The following is a 17,047-nucleotide window of genomic DNA, read 5'->3' as shown; positions in this document are numbered from 1 at the left end:
GTCAGCCAACCAATGGGAGGCAGTAGTTCCAACCATCGTGGCACCTTGAAGGCTTCCCTCCCCGAGAGCTGCAGCAGGCAAATGTTGTTTTTTTTTTTACTGTTTGGTGCCATGCGTGTATGTATGAATCTATGTTTATTTGTGAGTGAGTGTTGAGAAATGGATGTGTGTGCACTCGTCTGCATGTGAATGCATGGGGGTAAGTGAGTGTGCATTGTGTGTGTGTGTGCTCTCTTACCAGCTGCCACTAGTAAAAAAGTAATTGTAAAAATAATGTGAAACGCCTCAAAAGATCAACACAAAATCCTAAACAAAAAAAAAGAAATTAGAAAATTGGTTTCTTACCGAAAAACATCAACAAGAAAAATAATGAAAAGTTTTTTTAAATCATCTTATATAAAATATATAATAAAAAAATTCCCGTCCGAAAAAAGTTTAAAACATTTTTAAAACATATACAAAAACACAAAACAAATTAACTTGGTCAGAGGGAAATCACTGCTTTCATTGTCCTCTGCACACATCATCATGGGCATTGGGGTTGTCCACCTGAAGAAAGTGTTACACATGGTAAATTTAGAATTTAATAACAAAATACATAAATTAATTGTACAAACTAATGGTTAAAGTGATATTATAGTTAGATATTTTAATAAAATATAAACCTATGCTGAAAAAACTCAAATTCAGTGTTTTTTAAAGTAACTTTATAGAAGTAGGATGCAGAATAAAATGAGCCAATGTGTTAAACCAGCCAAAAATGCTCTTTTCGGTTATAAATTAGTCAGCTAATTATAAAGTGTGCCCTTGCCATGCACTACTTTTGACCTCACATATAATATCACTTATGAGATGTTAAATGGCACCATTGATGACACCACTCATGACATCTCAAATGACATTTAAAGTGATGCAAAGCAGGGCAAACTCTTGCAAAGGTGTTTGTATTATACGCAAATCATATTTTGTGATCAAAAGGTTTATTATTATCAGTGCAAATAGCACTTTGCTCTGCTTTGCACCTCCAGAGAGCATTACTTGTGTGCAAAAGACACACAATTGATGGACGGAATGCAGAACAAATCAAAACATTCACCCCCAGTCAAGAGATCTGGGTTAAATCCTTCATTCTTTTGCCTACCATGCCACCCCAGTTTAGACGTAGCTATATGCAAATCAGTCTTGACCATGTGCCTCATGGGAACAGTCCAGCCCGAACGGCCAAGCCAGGTCCTCCCTGGACCGGAAACAAGCATCCTAGGACTAGGATAGCCAGAGCAGAGTTGGCATAAAAAATAAACACCTAGTTGAAGCAGGCACTAACACAGAGAAAATGTTTTCTTTTCTCCAAACGTTTCGTACATTGCATGTGTGCTGCACTGAACAGACCATTTACAATGTGCAGAATGTTCAAGAATTTGTTTAGGCATAGGACTTTGTACTGGAAGGTATGCTTACTTTACAAACCCTATACTGGACAATACACAAACCTGAGTGCTATGGTGCACAAGTTGTGCGTGGTGCTAGACTAGGGGTCTCCAAACTGTTTTGCAATGAAAGCTACTTAAGTTCGATGAAACTCATGAAGAATTAGTAATAGTATTAGTGTTGTAATAGTGTCCACATCAGACAAGATTACCTTAGTGGCCACCATATGCAAGACTACTACCTGTGATCACCTCAGTGCATCAGGCATGGTTTCCAGGAGTAAAGTAATGTAGGAAACTGGGTTGTTTTTGTTGCGGTACCCCCTACTTTTTGTCTGGTATCTGGTGCAACTTTGATTGAGAGTGTGCTGGGTTCCTGCTAATCAGGTACCCAGCACCAGAGTTCTTTCCATCAACTGTTCCACACTTGCCGCAACTTCAGCCCTTATGTAATTCCCTAGTAAATGGCAACCCTGGCACCTAGGCCATTGAAACTGAAGAGCGTCCACTAGGGCTGCAGCATGAATTGTGCCACCCTAGGGACCCCTCACAAAGATCATGCAAACTGCCATTGCCGGCTGCTTGTCTTGGTGCAGACAAAACCGAAGACTCACCATGGCACACATCCCTCTGTGCCATGACCACATACATTGTATAATATATAGGCAAGTCACCCCTACTGCAGGTTCTGCAACCCTAGACAGGGTGCACCATATCACAAGGGTGGTCATATCTGCCTGAACATCTATGACGCTGCAATATCTATGTCCATTTCTGGATATTGTAGGTGTGCAGGCAAGCCACGGAGTGTACATGGGCTGGATAACCATCCTTACAAGTTCCCCAGCACCATGATAGCTTCACTCTACCCAGAGATGTTAGGTACCAAAACTCTTGTCTTAATACCTGTCAGGAATCAGGCTAATATGGTGTCTGTAATCTTAGGAGTACAGAGGAGGCAGAAAAGAAGAAGAAAAAAGATCTTGATGAAGCCTCACAAGATCAGTCTTTGGAGTTATGTATAGACTTGTTAGGGATTTAGACATTTCAAGATGGCCGCTGTTTTATCTGAGTATTTGTATGTCTTTTGATGGCAGGCAAGTAAAGTGTGAGCGCTCTTCACTGCGTACTTCATACTGAAATTCCTTGAGAGAAGTTCATGTTTCTGTCCGCTCCCCTTCACAGAGTGGGAGGAGGACTAATTTCAAGTTCCATACTGCCTCGGGATAGTTTCCATTGTTCGCTAGCCCTCTAGGGTTTTGAGGGTATTTCATTACATTGTTTTTGGTGAATTCTGCATATTTTGTTCACCTGAGTTCTGCTGGTGTGGTCGCAGTAGACTCGGGTTACTCAGCGCCAGAGAAAGCAGTTCCAGAGAAGTTGTTTGTGGCTTGGTTCCAGTCCTCTTCTAACGCCAAACAGTGACTGAATTTAAAACAACACCACCATTTGAAAGACATTAAGAAATTTCCAGTTTGCGCACAGAACTACTCAGCCTCTTCCTCCCTATTGCATGCTTACCTATCCTTTCCTCCCTGCTTTTCCTTCCTTGCTCCTTTTTTCGTGCTGCATCTACAAGAGGCATCTTGGAGCGTTGTGTAACCGTATTCTGCTCTTCACCTAAAGAACTCCTGAGAGAAAGAACAGAGACTATATTACATATACATTCCTCCTGTCTCTTCTTAAGAACTGTATATGTCTCAATGTACTATTGCATTTAATAACAGAAGAGAGGCAAGGTCTTCAGGAAATAATAGGTGGCAGTTAGTTCTACACTTAGGTTGAGATGGAGTTGGCAGTGTAGTTTGTTTTATTGTTTTCAACTCCTTTGTGCATTAGGTGGTTCCTCTCCCCTAGACCATTACTGGCATCTCTACACGAAGACACTTCTCCAGTGAGGGATCCTTGCCACGAGAGGGTTTCACCTTCATAAAGCAGTCTCTTCTCTGTCCCAGTCCCCTTTCGGCCTTGCTGGTAGGTGTTACCATTAGTAATTGGTGACGGCACTGGTGAGTGGGCGTTGGGAATTTAGCGTCATCCTGCCTCCGTGGAGATTCAGGTACTTCGTACAGATTGAAGTGGACACAAATTGTTACTCCACCTAGGCAGAATGGCAGAGGGTTTTAGTTTAAAATCTTTGGGAGAAATCCCGGAGGTTATTCAAAGGGAATTGGGAGCGGTTAGAGAGGAAAATAAGAATTTAAAACAAGACAGTGTAGCTTTCCGTCAAGAAACAGTTTTATTGGCCCAGGGAGTTAATGGGTTGATTGCAGAGACCACCCCGATTCCCCCGACTCCTTCTTCTCAGAGTTCACAGTAGAGTCTAACGCAAGAACAGTAGCGCAGGTAATTCATTCCATTTCTCCATTGATTCCATTGGCTCCTCCTGAAAGGTTTTCTGGAGATCCACAAAAGGCTCAATTGTTTTTAACACAGTGCTCTCTCCACTTCATGTTTCATCCCACCTTGTTCCCCGATGCTCAATCCAGAGTAGCCTTTATTCTAGCATATCCGAGTGGAGATGTGGCCAATTGGGCACTGCCATTGGTGACAGGAGATGACTGAATTCTTAAGGATCTTCGATGGAAGAAAAATTTCTCAGGCTACAGATAATGAGCTTCTTTAACCACGTCAAGGTAATAAGGATTTAGTGGCCTATTTGACTCAGTTTAATAAGTTAATTGTTGAAACAAACTGGCCTGAAGAGAAGAGAGTAGCTCTTTTCTATCGTGGGTTATGCAATGAACTTAAAGATACTCTAGCTCAAATTCCTAACCGACCCTCAGAATTATCAGCTTTAGTGGATTTGGTTTTGGAAATCGATTTTCCTTGGATGGAACGGAAAGGAGAAAAGAAAAAGTAAACATTCCACCACTTCCTCTAAGGTGGAACGGATGCAAATTGGAGTGATCCGAGGTCCATTGAGTAAGGAGTAAGGAGGAAAAGGAACAAAGAAGACTGAAAAAGTTGTGTATGTACTGCGGAGCCTCTGGACACTCTGTCAAAGAGTGTCCAAAAAGACCAAAGATTCCATTGAAGGAAAATGAGCAAAACCATCAGTAGACGGGGTCGCTCTGATGGTGCCAGAGAATAAATCGCCTCCAGATTCCCATCACATTATGAATACCTTACAAACCTTGGCACCTCATTTGATTTTACACATGACAATTAGATTGCAGAATTGAGAAACCCTGGGGTGGCAATTATGATCGATTCCAGAGCCAATGGAATTTTTTTTTACATCAAGTACGCCCCAAAAATTGGAGTAAGAGCCCTTCAGAAGGAAAGGAGCGAGTTAGTGTGGGCTGTCGATGGGACCAATCTTTCTTCTGGGCCCATTACTCAATATACAGAGCGTTGGAATTGATTCAGGCTGATGGGCATTGTGAAATAATCCAATTCAATATCATTGATGCTTCACAAATTCATATGATTTTAGGCTTACCATGGCTCACGACTCACAACCCAACTATTGACTGGGATTACCGAACTATAGAACTGAGTTCCAAGTATTGTTCAGAGCATTGTTACCATGAACAGAACTTACTTTCCTTTGGAGGAGAATCCATTTGTGTCATTAACTCCACTAAAATTCCTTCTGAGTATCAAGAATTTCAAGATGCGTTTTGCAAACAAGAAGCAGAAAAATTACCTCCACATCTTCCTTATGATTGCAGCATTGAATTGGAACGTGGAGCAGTCGTTCCCTGTTCAAGAATCTATGCTCTAACGGAAGAGGAAAAACGTTTTCTTAAAGAGCATTTAGATTGTTATTTGGCAAATGGATTTATTAGTCCCTCCCAATTGCATGTGTCCTCTCCTTTAGTTTTCATCATGAAGAAGGAAGGATCCCTCAGGGCTTGTATTGACTATAGTGCATTGAATCGAGTGACCTTAAAGAACCGCTATCCTCTGCCTTTGATCTCTGTACTCCTTGACCAGGTGAAGGAAGCACAGATTTTCATGAAATTGGATCTTCGAGGGGCATACCATCTCATTCGTGTTAAAGAAGGACATGAATGGAAGACCGCATTTTGGACAAAATACGGTTTATTCGAATACCAGGTTATGCCCTTTGGCCTCTGCAATGCCCCAGCTGCCTTCCAACATTTCATTAATGACATCATGGGAGACTTAATAGACAAGATTGCCATTGTCTATTTGGATGATATCTTGATATTTTCCAAGATTCCTGTTGAACATCCAGTACATGTCAAGATGGTACTGGAAAGATTACGTCACCATAAATTGTTTGCGAAGCTTGAATAATTCACTTTTTTTGTCCAAACTGTGGAGTTTTGGGGATTTGTTCTCTCCCCAGAAGGAGTTACCATGGATCAGAAAAAGGTTCAAGCAGTCGTTAATTGGCCTTCTCCAAAGGATGTTGAGGAGGTTCAACGATTTTTGGGGTTTGCCAATTTCTATTGACGTTTTATTCAAGGATTCTCACAGAAGATTGCTCCCATTACGAAGCTTCTGAAGAAAGGAGTAAAATTCCAGTGGTCCAAGGAGGAAGAACAGGTTTTTGAGTTTCTTAAGAAGAATTTTACCTCTGCTCCCATACTATTACATGCGGATACAGTAGAACCCTTCTTTGTAGAGACTGATGCCTCTGATTTGGCTATTTGAAGGGTGTTATCCCAACGCCATAAGAGCACCGGGCAGTTATATCCTGAGGCATTCAGGTCCAGGAAATTAAATTGACTTCTGCAGATATCAATTATACAATTGCAAAAAAGGAATTATTGGCTGTTAAAGACTCCTTTGAGGAGTGGAGACATTATTTACTTGGTGCTAGGCGTACGGTAACCATCTATTCCGATCTCAAGAACCTACAGTTTTTAAAGACTGCTAAGACTTTGACCCCTCGACAGCTGCGATGTTCTCTCTACTTCGCAGATTTCAATTTTGTGATTACCTCTTGCCCGGGGAATAAGAATGGAAAGGCCGATGCCTTGCCAAGGATCCAAACTGAGACTCAAGAACACCCTGTGATTCAACAAACCATCATCCCAGAGAATAAAATAATCTGTACTATCACTTTGGTGGATTTTAAGGAAGAAGTTAGGAAAAGTTTGACCCCGGAAGAGATACTCAATTGGTCTTTACAGGATACTGGAACAGACGTTATCAATTGTATTTACCGACTACAGAACTTCAAGAGAAAGCCTTGCAAATGTGCCATGATCAACCTTTAGCAGGTCACAAAGGAGTGTTAAAGACTCTTGATTTAATCCAATGTTATATTTGGTGGCCAGAAACTCAGACCCAAGTTAAGCAATATGTGGCTACCTGCGATATCTGTGCCAGAGGGAAAGCCTTGAGAAAAGCTCCCCAACGACTGTTACAGCCTCTACCCATCCCTTCCTAACCTTGGAACAATGTCACTATGGATCTGATAGTAGACTTACCATCTAGCCATTGGCTCAGCTCAGTGTTAGTTTTTGTAGACGCCTTCACCAAAATGAGCCATTTCATTCCTCTAAAAGGGGTTCCCACAGCCAAAGAATTAGCCCAGCAGTTTAGTGAGCACATAGTCAAGGTTCATGTGGTTCCACAGATTTTGATTTCAGATCGAGGCTCTCAGTTTGTGTCTCACTTCTGGAGAGCCTTCATGTCTGGCCTTGGAGTAGAAGTCAGATACTCGACCAGTTACCATCCTGAGACAGACCGTCAAACTGAATGGGTCAATCAAGAGTTGGAACAGTATCTCAGGATGTTCCCTTTGGATCAGGAGGGTGAATGGTCTGAGTTATTGTGGATGGCAGCGTTTGCATTCAATAATGCCAAATAATTTTCCATGGGATTTTCTCCCTTTTTAAAAAAATATGGCAGGCATCCCAATCCTTTTATGACTCAAGGAGAGATGAGGGTCTCAGCAGTAAAATAATTAATGAAAGACCTTACCCAGTTCACAGGTCTGCAGATTCCAATTTAGCCAAGGCAAAGATGGGTTACAAGACACAGGCAGATAAACATCGAAATCTTTCACCACAGTACAGGGTGGGAGATAAAGTTTGATTGTCATCACGTCCTCTCCATTTGAAGGGGAATCGAAAATTCCAGCCACGTCTTGTGGGACCTTATGAGATAGAAAGAATACCGGGCCCAGTCACAGTAAAACTAAAATGACCCCCTAACTCAGGCATCCATCCAAATTTTCATGTATCTCTATTAAAGAAAAGTGCTCCTCATACCCGGGTTAGCTAAGCCACCAGCCCCTCTATTGATAGATGGGCATGCGGAATATGAAGTAAAAGAAATTCTAGACTCCAAAAGAACCAAGGGTGAGCTTTACAATCTAGTGGCCCTGAAAGACTATGGGCATGAAGATAGATTTTGGGAACCAGCTGCTGAAGTTCATGCTCCCCGACTCTTGCGAATATTTCACACACAGCATCCTTTCAAGCCTGGGCCGATAAATTGGCCTTTGAGAGGGGGTACTGACAGGAATCCGGCAAATATGGTGTCTGTAATCTTAGGAGTACAGAGGAGGCAGAAAAGAAGAAGAAAAAAGATCTTGGTGAAGCCTCAGATGATCAATCTTTGGAGTTATGTATAGACTTGTTAGGGATTTAGACATTTCAAGATGGCCGCCGCTTTAGCTGAGTATTTGTATGTCTTTTGGTGGCAGGCAAGTGGAGTGGGCAAGCTCTTCACTGCGCATTTCAAACTAAAATTCCTTGAGAGAAGTTTGTTTTTCTGTCTGATCCTCTTCACAGAGTGGGAGGCGGACTAATTTCTAGTTCCATTCTGCCTAGGGATAGTTTCCCTTCTTCGATAGCCCTTTAGAGTTTTGAGGGAATTCCCTTTCATCATTTTTGGTGAATTCTTCATATTTTTTTGCCTGAGTTCTGCTGCTGTGGTCACAGTAGACTCGGGTTACTCAGCGTCAGAGAAAGCAGTTCTAGAGAAGTTGTTTGAGGCTTGGTTCCAGTCCTCTTCTAACTGCAAGCAGTGACTGAATTTAAAACAACACCACCATTTGAAAGACAGTAAGAAATTTCCAGTTTGCGCACTGAACTGCTCAGCCTCTTCCTCCCTATTGCGTGCTTATTTATCCTTTCCTCCATGCTTTTCCTTCCTTGCTCCTTTTTTCACTCTGCATCTACAAGAGGCATCTTGGAGCGTTGTGTAAGCGTATTCTGCTCTTCAGCTAAAGAACTCCTGAGAGAAAGAACAGAAACTATATTACATATACAGTCCTCCTGTCTCTTCTTAAGAACTGTGTATGTCTCAATGTACGATTGCGTTTAATAGCAGAAGAGAGGCAAGGTCTTCAGGATTAATAGGTGGGAGTTAGTTCTACACCTAGGTTGAGAAAGAGTTGGCAGTGTAGTTTGTTTTATTGGTTTCTTCTCCTCTGTGCATTAGGTGGTTCCTCTACCCTGGACCATTACTGGCATCTCTACAAGAAGACGTTTCTCCAGTGAGGGATTCTTACCACGAGAGGGTTTCACCTTCCTGAAGCAGTCTCTTCTATGTCCCACTCCCCTTTCCCCCTTGCTGGTGGGTGTTACCATTAGTAATTGGAGATGCACTGGTGAGTGGGTATTGGGAATTTAGCATCATCCTGCCTCCGTGGAGATTCAGGCACTTCTGACAATAACCCAACTCTGATGCCAGTGTTGAATGTATTATACATGTACACATAAAACCTAACAACTACTAATGTGGTCTCTGACTACTCTCAGCCAGCCTGCCACCAGTAGACATATTTGTGACCTCATGGTGTGAGAGCCTGCGCTCTCAGAGGCCGGGAACAATGACTGCTCTGGGCAGAGGTGCTTCATACCTGTTCCAGGCTGCAATTGCATGGCAAGGCGGGAAGCTTCAAAGGCAATGCCACCTTTGAAATGTGACCCAGGCTCCTCTAGTTAGTGGAGGTTGCCAACTCCCAGTCCTGACCGCACTTTTGGTGGAAGGACAGGTGGGAACATTTGTAAGGTCAGGAGGTGTGCCCACATTCAGCCAGAACCACCACTGAGGTGGGCCAAGTGATGTGGACCCCACTTTTCAAATTCCTCTCTCTTGTGCTGTGCTCAGGGAGTTGTCACATAGAGGGTGTAGACAACCTAAAGGTAGTTAGCCCATTGCCTACTACCTGACACCTCCTTTAATGACCCTAAATCTAGCATTTATGTGGCAATCCTTGACCCCGAACTTTGGATTTGACGGACTTAAGAAGAAAACTAACAAAGAAGAGCTGCTTAAGCCTGAGAACCGAGTGCCCGCTGTGGACTTTGGGCACAAAACCTAGGCTGCCACTTCCAGACTCAACCATCATGGTGAGCTATCTTGTCCTGCCCCGTGAGGATAAATGATTGAACTGAGTGGGTTTACTCACTTCTAATGACGGATTCGAAAGATTAGCATATAAACTCTGTTTTTCTTTCTTGATTTCGTCCAAATACTTTTAGACATGTCACTGTTTATGCTAGTTTAATAATGTCATCATGATTTGAATTTGTGCCTATGACATCTCTTTCATTGTTTGAAGTAAATATACTAAGTAATGATCTGAAATCAATATATGCATGCACTATACATATATGTTTTTTTACAGATATCCTAAGGCTTTTGTGAAGTTTTCGAAGGCCTCTGTATTCGTTTTTTTCTGCACCTGAGGTGAGGGTAAGCCTTAGCAAGCTTATACCACCAAGGTGCTGTTTCCATTTTTTATAGGTCCTGAAGAAAGCTTTGTGTAATAACGTCTAGACGCTGAAATGTGTCGACCAATATAGTATTCATTATATAGGATGTACCTGACCAATTTAAATCAGTGCTAACCATCCTTTCTTACACTTGTTTTTAGACAGTGCCAGGTTCATTGCCATTAAAATTGCTTGTGGACGAATCCTGTGTACTTTTTAACTAACACTATTATTTTTTGCACTCATCACATATTAAAATCCTTTCGGTCTGATATTTGCGCTCTGCTTTAAGGAAGCGTCGAAGCACACCAGAGGTGCAGTACGCACCCCTGGTGGAACCCTATGATGAAGCATGTCACCAACCAGGTTGGTGAGTGAGGGTTCTATATTCATATCAGATTGATTTGTCTAGGGCACATTAATACACTTATAGTTCTTTTTATTGGAATACTTGTTTCTTCATACGCACTCTTCTGTTGTTTAATTTATTGTATATGGGGATTAAGAGTGTGTCTCAACCCTCTCTCTCTTGTTGTTTACATTTAAGGACTCTAGGAATCCCAGAGGACCTTCAGCCCATTGACAATTGCCGAGGAACCCCCTTGGAGTAGAGGAGCTACTCCCCTGCAGACTGCAGGCACAAACCCAAAGAGTATGAGTACGAGCACTGCCCCCTGATAAGCCTAACTGCTCACTCACACTACTACAAATAGAGGGTTAGTATTATCTACTTTTGCCTCTGTATACCAATCAAGGACTCACTGCACTATCTGCACAGTGTACTTCTTTTTAGTGCACTCTAACTAGAGCCAGCTTCCTACATGTAATAAAAGCTTGGCCCACATGAAATGCCTCTAAACAGGTATGGTTGCCAACTGGCCGGTGTTATACTGGTATGACCCGTATTTTAATGTTCTTCCGCTAAAAAGTATGAAAAGTCACCTAAAGATTGTATTTTTCTCCTTATCATTACATGTTTTAAACAGTTAATGATAGAAGAAAACACTTTAAAATGTGTTTTACAGCTGCTGTAATTACCCTTCACTGATAATTAAAGTAAACAAGGCAGAAAGGGCAAGTTAAAAATGAATACAGACATTTCATATAAAGTTCTACTTAAGAATCAGTCCCGAGTCTTTGCACAAACCTAAAACATGAGCAGATGGCTACTTGTTTTTGGTTGGGAAAGGTGGCAACCCTATACGTGGGTAATACATAACAACCATAGCTGCAATGCCTCTAATCCCAAGTTAATGACATTTATAAAAAAGTCTCCCCAGTGTCATATGATTTTTCCTTCAACTATCAGCTGTACATATATTTTAGAAATTTAGCCATTTTTGTTCAAATATCAGCTTATGATTTCTAAAAAGAAACACCTTTTCATTTCTAATACATAATCTCAGTTTTGATATATGTATATTAAATCAACCGAGCAAAAGCTTCTAATTCAATAAACTGGGTTGCACACAGGAGAGCTACTTACAGGTAGTTGAATAGCTGTCAGTAGCTCATGAGTTGGAGAAGCCTGTGCTAGACAGTCTGGTTGATTGCAGGGGTAGTGAGCAGCAGTAGTACATTTTTAATAAATATGGCTCCATGCTGCTTTCTCAATCAGGTACAACTCAACTAGATGTGGCAACTTTGAATGCTGTGTTGCTTTGTGCTAACAAATGATAAATCTGCCCCTTAGTTTACATGCCTGGCTGCCCAGTCTCACCCCTTCTACTCTCTGGCAATTGGTGACAATTAAAGGGAAAACAATCTTTCTGGATCACTTCTCTCTCCTTACTTCACCTCACCTCTACTACCTGAACACACTCTCTTAACCTCTCTGTTTGCTTCTCTATATGCCATCATCCTCTCTCTCTATCTCACCCTCACTACCTAACATTTGTCTACCTCACCTCTCTCACAATATACACAATATGTATCATCATCTTTGTATCTCCCTATCTCTCTCTCATGCACTTTCTCCGCTATCACACTCTGTGCCTACATCTATATCTATTGCTCTTGATTGACCTTCTCCACCTCAACTCTCTCTCTCTACCTCTGTACCTCATTGCATGGTTTACATTGGACCTCCCTGTGTCTTTCCATGTCACTTCACCTCTTGCACAAACTCATCTTAATCCTTATCTCCCTTCCTTCTCTATCCCCTTCTCTATGTCTCCATGACCATGCCTCTCCCTACCTTTTCATTGGCCAGTTTTCAAACTCACCTCTCCCCATCATCTCCCTTTCTCTCTCAATATAATCTCTCTCTCTCTCTCTCTCTCTCTCTCTCTCTCTCTGTCGCCCTCTCTCTCACTACTTAACCACACAATTTACCTCATCATTAGTTCACTATCTCACCTCTCCACCTCCTCTTTCTCTCATTATACCTCTGTTGCCTTTCCTTCTCCTCTCTAAAGACCTTACTCCTTTGCAGCTACCACTAATTCTTTACCTCTGCCGCATTATCTCTATCATCAACCTGGCTGCCCCTCTCTCTCTTTCTCTCTGTCTCTCTTTCTCTTTCTCTCTCTCTCTAACACAACCACATCTCTCTCTGTATCTCTTTTTCAATTCTATCTCACCCCTTTACCTCAAATATCACTCTCAACCCCTTTGCTTCTCTTTTTCCACCTCACAAATCTCTATCTCTGCACAAACTACCTCTGTCTGTTAAATGCATATCTGTGTACTCCCTTTTTTTGCTGTACACTAGATTTCTCTTTCTACCCTTCTCCCCTCTCTATCTTTCACTCATCACCACTGTCTTTATCTGTCTGTCTATACATATTCTCATTTTGCTCTCTCTCTTGCTCTACCTTGTATCTCTTTGTGTTCCCTTAAGTATTTTAATTGACCTCTTATTCTACATTACCTCTTTCTCCAATTCACTCCTTTGAGTATTGTACTCCTCTGCCTTGCTCTACATTTCCTTCTCCTAATTTCCATGACTTTTTAACAAACTCTATAACCATACCCATTTCTCTCTTTTTCTCAACCTACATCTTTCTCTCTCTGCTCTCCTTATCTTTCCTTCTGGAAACCTCACCTTTCTCTATTTACTTTACTTCTCTCCCTACCTCACATATCTGTCTACATAATCTCTACCTCTACCTCCTTCTCCTTCTATACCACATCTCTTGCTACACTGTTCTCTTTATATGTCTGTCTACCTCTTGTAATCTGCCCGGTCCTATTTCTCTCAGTCAACAGGATTACAAGTAAGTGTGCAGGCATAAATGTGCACACATATAAAAATGAGACGAGGGAGAAGGTATGGGAAGGGTAATTAGGAGATACATATTAAATTTGTATAAATAGAATGGTAAAATTCTTCAGAGGAACACTTTGACTTTCACTGTTACAGCAAGACTGCCAGTAGTGAAGGGGGATATATTTGTGATTACTAATATTGGTGAACTAGAGCTACAATTTTAAGTGCTATGTGCACATCTTATTTTTATGTTGTACACTAGTCCAGTAAACATCTATCAACTCACACTGAGCATATTTTTACAATGGGACTACCAAGCAGGTTAGACACTGAATCCATCATAAGATATTGAGGGTGCAAGTGAAAAAAACTAGATCCAGACTTAATAAGAAATGGCTTGATCAATACTTGTCCAAGCCTTCTTTTGGTACTATTGAGCTGGCAGACACCATGAAGCTTGCGCTCTTGACTGTTTCTGTGTGCCCCCACTTTCGAAGATTTAAGATAGAATTCAATACTATGTGGCATCACAAGGGCTTGAATTAGCCAAGAATGGGTAATAAATTCAAAGTTGCTGCAAACAAGGGGCCTCAAAATATATCTTGTCCATGGCTCCACAAATCCCTTATGAAGCCTCTTCCCTTTTCCAAAATTAATAATTCACCCTCTGGCAAAAGATATGTTGCTAGGGGTGAAATGTGTCTCACTTAATGCCTCTCATGCTTGTTACTCTCTCACTCATGAAGAACTGAGAAATTACGTAATTGACCTACACATCTCCCTCTCTGTCTGATGAGAGCCATCCAGATAGAAGCCTCCAGGCAGTCCCTACTGTTACTCTCCCAGGCACTACAAACAAAAGAAACAATGTTCCAGACCTGAATCTCTGCTTCCATGTGTGACACAAAGTACCCAGATGACCATTACAACACTGAAGCTCCTAGAGGTGAGAGGCAAGAAAAAGGGCACGAGGCTAGCTCTCCCGTGGTTTGCGACCAAATACAGCACCTAGAAGGATCTTCATTCTGTTAAATATTGTACCCACGTGAACAATCAACGAGTCATTACTGTTTCAGTTTCATTCCTCACGTTCTACCACATTAAGCATTTATTTGACTTCAGAGTCCTCTCCTCATATTCAGCTCATCCGTGCATTTACTGAACAAACCTACAGAGTTACAGAGTCCAAAGTTAAGCAAATACATTGTCATGGCACAAAACTAGATCACACTCTAAGAGATGCACTCTCCAATGGCCGTAATTGGCTTGCATAGATTCTGAGAGAATGATGTGCAAACATTGGAGCACATTACATTATAAAAGAAATGCAGATGTGCCAACAATAATGGTAACATGGTAATGATAAAAGAAGCAAATTGTCTAATTCAGAAAATAATAACTAATGACTTTGGGTTTATGAAAGGGGTATGCATGGCTAAACCATGCGTGCCTCTACAACGTGGCCCAAACAACGTGGCCCAAACAACGAATGCGTCTTAATGCATTCCTTTATCACGCGTGCTTATTACATGTAATTTCGTGGTAAAGGCATGATTGGTAAATTGATATCTGCGGTAAAGATCCCACCCCAGCCCCTCCGCACTGAGCACTAAAACACGGCTCCTTGTTCTTAAAACTAACCTGACCCCAGAACTGCCCTTGAGCCCTAAAACTTTCCCCAGCCCTGTAAACTGTCCTTTCCCCCTCTCTGACCAGAGTCCTAAAACTTGCCCCCATGTCCTGAAAACGTCTCCGACCAAGCCGTCCTTGAAAACTGTTTCTTCACCCCCACCCTGAGCCCTAAAAACTGAACCCCCATCCCAATAATTACCTTGATCTCAGCCTCCCATCCTGAGCTCCAAAAACTGACCTCACTCATGAAACCTACCCGGACCCTACCTGCCCTGAGTCCTAAAACCCGGCCCCCTGCCCTATAAACAAACCCAATCCCCCCTGAGCCCTAAAAACTACCCTCAACCCTACAAACTCTAAAACCGGACCCCAACCCCACTTACCAGGCCCCGTTCCTCTCCCAATTCGTCCTCTTCCTGTGCCTGCCCATGGTTAAGGCAAGTGCTCCGCTTGCGGAGAAACGGCATGGGTGGCTCAGCCTGCGCTGTAAAGGCCATTTCCTATATATGCTCTGTTAATCGGTCTAAAGAAATGTACAGTTCCCCAAACTGTGCATTTAAGTGATTTTGTGAAACTCTGGTCAAGGCACAAAATAAGAAAGACCCACAACAATCATTTTTATCTCAAGTAAAAAGATAAAGCATAGTAATTCTTAAAACAGCACTTTGAAGCTTTGATGGTCGCTGTAGGAACCTCGGTCTGCAAATGTTGGAGATTTAATAAAAATGTTGCCCGTGCAAAGCTTCAGAAAATGTATCATGTCATGTACACATTTGCCACTCTGACCTTGTGTGACAGTTTTGATGCATTTATTGTAACTTAACCCAATGTTTTTATTATACCTATTATGACTATGGTGAGTAAGCATAAAGAAAAGACCAAATCCTCCATTAATTCTGCCATTTTCTTTATTCATTAGCATGCAATATCATGTTGCTTATTATTTTTACTAAGAAAGCTGGGTACAAATCTATATGAATACTGACCAGGATCAAACTTTCATAACAAGCAGCAAAATGTTATTTAAATAACTTTTCAGGTCTCTAATAACCATATACACCCAACCACAATCAAACAACAAGACACGACTAGTGTATGACAATTCCAGATCCGTATGAAAGGGACGCCCAAGTTAAGAAAACTCCTAGGCAGTCAGCGCTTTACAAATGCTGACAATGAAACTTCTCACCCTTCTACAATAATTGAAGGAGCTATAGTAAATAAAATAAGCTCCTTCTTAAACTCTGTCTTATTGGTCAAATGCTCTAATGCCATTAAAGCCGGAGAATAATGCAACAAAAAGAACAAGTTTGAATAACATTATTCATCGGAGATCAGTGAACACTGTCTAATAAGTATAAAATGGTACGATCTTGAGAGTTCCTTTATTAAAGAACAATATGAAGGGATAAAATACGCATTCGAGACCAAGTGGTGCAGATACAAGTTAGGGGCATATCAACAACAACCGGCGATAATTATCTCTAAGCGCACTTAGCGCTAGGATAATTATTGCCGGCTAGCGTTGATTTTTATCGCTGAGATAGCGTGCTATTAGCAACGCTTATCTCAATAGCGATAGAAATCCTCACGCTAAGTGGCTAACGTGAGATTATCGCTGGAAACCCAGCGATAATCTCACGTTAGCTTGTTGATAGGGACAGACAAACTTAGCCATGATATCCTACTTCCATAGGATATCATGGCTAAGTCAGAAAAATACCAGACGTAAAAAAGCAGCGTTAACCACGGTTAGCGCTGCTTTTTTTGTCTCTAACAGGGTTAGCGATATTCTTGATAATAGGAGAAATGTCGCTTCTCCTATTATTTTACTCTGGAACGCCCCCGTTGCATCTCATTAGAGATGCAAGGGGAAGCGTAGAGTAAATGGGTGCTAACATGCAAATTTGCATGTTAGCACCCTGTTGTTGATAGGGTGCTAGTTTTATCTCTGCTTTTTAGGCTTTTAAAGCCAAAAAAGCAGAGATAAAGCCCGTGTTGATATGCCCCTTAGGGGCATATCAACAACAACCGGCGATAATTATCGCTCAGCGCTCTTAGCGTGAGGATAATTATCGCCAGCTTGCGTTAATTTTTATCGCTGAGATAGCGTGCTATTAGCA

Source organism: Triturus cristatus, chromosome 1_2 (assembly GCF_964204655.1).
Source record: "Triturus cristatus chromosome 1_2, aTriCri1.1, whole genome shotgun sequence".
NCBI lineage: Eukaryota > Metazoa > Chordata > Amphibia > Caudata > Salamandridae > Triturus > Triturus cristatus.
Note: the sequence above shows the minus strand (reverse complement) of the source record.